Here is a 4,048-nt window from a genome sequence, read left to right as displayed (position 1 = left end):
GAAAGAGACCATGTAACCCTTTGGGCAAAGTCTGCGGAGGGACCGTCTGACACCTTTGTGATAAAGAAAATCCTCCCTTTCGTCCTTCTTTGTCACAAATGTTTTCTCTCTTTCTCCTCTCAGGCTCATCCATGCACAGAGTTCCTTTCTTTAATATGGCAATGTTTTCTTTCATGCTCATGTTTTGATTTATGCACAATAAAGTCAGCCTTCTTAATGTGAATGTCTTTGGATTTGGGAACAAACATTAGATTATGAGATCTAGCTATCCCATTATAGGTAAGGTCTTGGTTAAATATCTAAGTCACTCCGAGGATTAATTTCTTTATCTCTAAAATCTCTAAAATTATCTTAAAAGTGATAATTAGCTGATACAGCCATTGTCAGGCCTATATATAATAAGTCAGAGTTTTTCTTAACTTGGTCTGTAGACCTGCATCAGAGTCTCTTGCAGGTGTTTGTTAGAAATGCATATTCCTGGGCCCTGCTCTAGACCTCTCCATTTAGAATCTCTGACGGTGGGCTCCCAGAGCAGGCATTTTATCCAAGTGATTCTCATGTGCATTTAGGTTTAAGAACCACTAAATGATTTGGAAAAGTGCTTTATACAGTGTAAGGCATTGTATAAATGCAGTCTTAAGAACATTGACTTTTGTACCCAAATTGTCCTGGTCTTTGCTCCTCTTGGCTCAAAAATCTCTCTAGAGAACCACCTCTACAGGGGGCAGCATCTAAATAGTCTAAGGGCGCATGGATGAAGGCAAATATCTACCTGACAGGTAATTCTGTAGTCTGCTTAAGGCCTGACTCACCAGCCTTTTAAGAAAATTATGTCATGCTGTTGAGTGTGTATAGTAACCGGATGGGGATTCAGGCAGGAAGATTGAGCCACATTGCTGAACAAAGGAAGAAGTCTCCACAGCTAGAAAGAAGAAAATGAAGTTGAGCACCAGTGTTCCATACAAATGCAATATTTCAAATGTCTTATGTGCTCACACACAGAAAGTAAAGAGGAAATCTATACCTTTATCATCTCTTAACTAGATTTATATTAATCCCTCAATTATTGTCTAGTTGGGTAACCTTTCTTGTATCTCCTTGTACCTCATAGTGGGAGAGGAGAACCCAGGCTAAATCATTTCCTTGCCCCCAGCAAGAGGCTGTTGGCTTTGTTGAAGTGGGCTATGCTTCATGTGATGGCAGTGAGCAGAGTACCTCGGTGGGAGCTGCCATCACCTGGTCCAGCACTGCCTTTCTCTTTAGGGAAGTACTGACCTCAGGATTTGCCTGAGTTTTATGCTGCATGAAATCCCAGGTTATTCCCAGACGGACTATCTGAAAGCTCAAGAGATATAGCCATATGGGGTTTAATAGCCGTTGGTTAGAAACTCTGACTCTAAGATCTACTTTTGCGTTTTGAACTTTTTAAAAATGCATTTTCACTAAAGAAATTAGATTTTTTTCAACAAGCAGAAGAGTAGGGCAGGGAAAGCTATAAAATAGCTGGGATTTATGGTCTAGCTCAGAGGTGATTTTTTTCAACTCAACTAGGCTGAAGTTACTGCAGTCTTCCCCTTAGAGCTTCAGAATTTATTTTCAATTTAGACTGTGTACCTGTAAAAATAGGATACAGAATGATCCTGCAGTTTCTGAAGAAAAGTCTGGAAACCTAGACTGTGCCATGCTTATAAACAAATTCAATTATATTTGTTATAAAGCCTTGCTTGGATTGAGACTCCGATTTTCCAATCGCTTTACCCAGGAGCTCTATTATTAACTCTTTATTTGGTGTGTCTTAATAGACACCCCGTGCAGCCTTTAAAGATACTTCTAGGTGGAGTGTAAAAGAAGAATAGTTATGAGGAGACCTGATTTTTAGTTTTGATTCGGCTTTTCTGTATATTTCTTCATAATGAAGTCATAACCTCTTGGGCCACAGCTTTCTCATCAATGAAATGAGAGGAGGTTGAACTAGATCCGTATTTCTGAACTGGTATTTCCTAGAACACCTAAAATACCTGAAACTAATCGCATGCAGGAATCAACAATTTAGATATTTTTAATATGTTGTATATCCCCTAACTTGATTTCAGAATTAACTATTCAGAAAACCTGTAATATCCCAAATTGTGGAGCACATGTATGCAAAAGCTTGTTATTTGATTGCTATTGAAGGGACTGAGTAAGAATGAGGAGATCTAGGTTTGCAGAAAATTACTGTGTAACCTTGGATGTGTCATTTGCACTCATTTTCTGTCTCAGTTTTCTCATTTGCCATTTACTCCATCAGCATCCTGTGGCTCTCCTGAAAGTCAAATTAAGTTTGAACACATCTAATCTCTCTTCATCATGTTATTTTGATAACGATGTGCAAGCAGGCCTGCAAAAAAATGAGACTTCTAAGGAACTTTAACTTTTATTATGAGATTTTATTGGGATGGTAAGTTGAGATTGAATCAGTGTAAAAAGAGGAAAGTGACAAGATGCACTAACTGTCTTCTTGTCCCAAACAGAGTAAGGTCTGGAGTGGCAGATTGGTTTCATCTGTAGGGCCGATTCTAGTAGATTCCAGTGGCTGTTGAATGTGAGGAAATGTAAGGGGGCTAAGTGTAAGGGCTGGGATCTGTGGGCCATGCCTGGCATGTAGCCTGGAGTGGGACGTAACAACATGTGCTCCACACGTCGGCTCACTTGCACTTGACATGTCCACCATTTTGAGAGGATACATACCCATAGATAAAGTTGATCCAGAGGTTGTGATATTCTGTCTGTTATATGTGTCTTTGGAGCATCTGGAAAGTCCTCAGGCAAAAACAGTGAAAAAGATGAACCCAATCAAAATTGGCATCTGTGAGAAACATGTATACCATGATAGAAATACATGTGCTTTGGATCTATTTCTCTTTCTATCCTAGAATTTCTTGCCTATTTTTTCTTAGGCTTGAAACTTTTTTCCTGATTTCTGTCTTTCATGGTCCAGTTCATGTCCCAGCCTTTCCATGAAGCTCTTAGAGGAGATCATAGCTTAACTTTCCCACGCAGGCAAGGTGTCTCATGACATCTTACGCAGGGATATTCACACAGTAAGTCAATAATTGGATGAACCAGTGGATGAGTCACTAGCTATACTATAAGAAATACATAGTATATTATACCTAACGTAAATATACGTTAACAGTATAAGAAATCTTGCATAGATGGTTAATATTGATTTTATTTTTAGTTGAGTTTATTTTTACAGAAAATATAGAGAAAAGTGAGCAAGCAGAAGGATCTCATTGTTGTCCAAATGGCTTTATTTTTCCTGAGTCCTAAAAAAGTCCACAGTCTGCAAAAGAGAAAAATAGCTTCACAAAAAGGGATGAATGAGGACTTTCCTGAGCCTCATCAGGAAATGCTGATGCATAGAGTTTGCTAGTTAAGCAACATACCATTTAGAGATCAGGGCAGGAATCTCTTAGCACAGAAATGTGGTTACCCAGAAAATTACAGTTGTGTAATCAGTTTTTGTGTTAAAAAACTGGAGTCAGGAAAGCAAAATACTTCAAACAGAAATAGGTCAGATAACAGGTTTTGTTTTAAAAATCATTTTCTGACCTTACAGAGAATTGCTGCATTGACTCAGACTGGACCTCTGGCGGAATAATCAATCAATTCCACATGGACCAAATGTACTCTCTTCCCTTCTACTGAGCGAGTTAGCGTGTGCATCCTGACCTGTCCACTTTGCTTCTTTGTGTGTGTTTGTGCATGTGTGTGTGTGTGTGTTTATGTTGACTTTCCTCCTCTAGAATATGAGGATAATAATAAGTACCATTAGGACTGTTGAGAGAATTCAATGAAATAATGTAGGTGGATGTGCTTTGTAAACTAAGAATATAAAATACTGTATAACTATATTGTATTATTATAGCTTTTCTCGGAAAGAGTGGTTATAATGGATAATCTAGTTAAGCGTGAAGGGGGAGAGAAAAACTTATAGTTTAGCAGGTTTCTTTTTTAACCTATATGAAGTTGATTGGTTTGTATAACAGAGTACCACCTGTTA

Source organism: Lipotes vexillifer, unplaced genomic scaffold (genome assembly GCF_000442215.2).
Source record: "Lipotes vexillifer unplaced genomic scaffold, Lipotes_vexillifer_v1.1 scaffold361, whole genome shotgun sequence".
NCBI lineage: Eukaryota > Metazoa > Chordata > Mammalia > Artiodactyla > Lipotidae > Lipotes > Lipotes vexillifer.
This window is presented reverse-complemented; position numbering follows the sequence as displayed.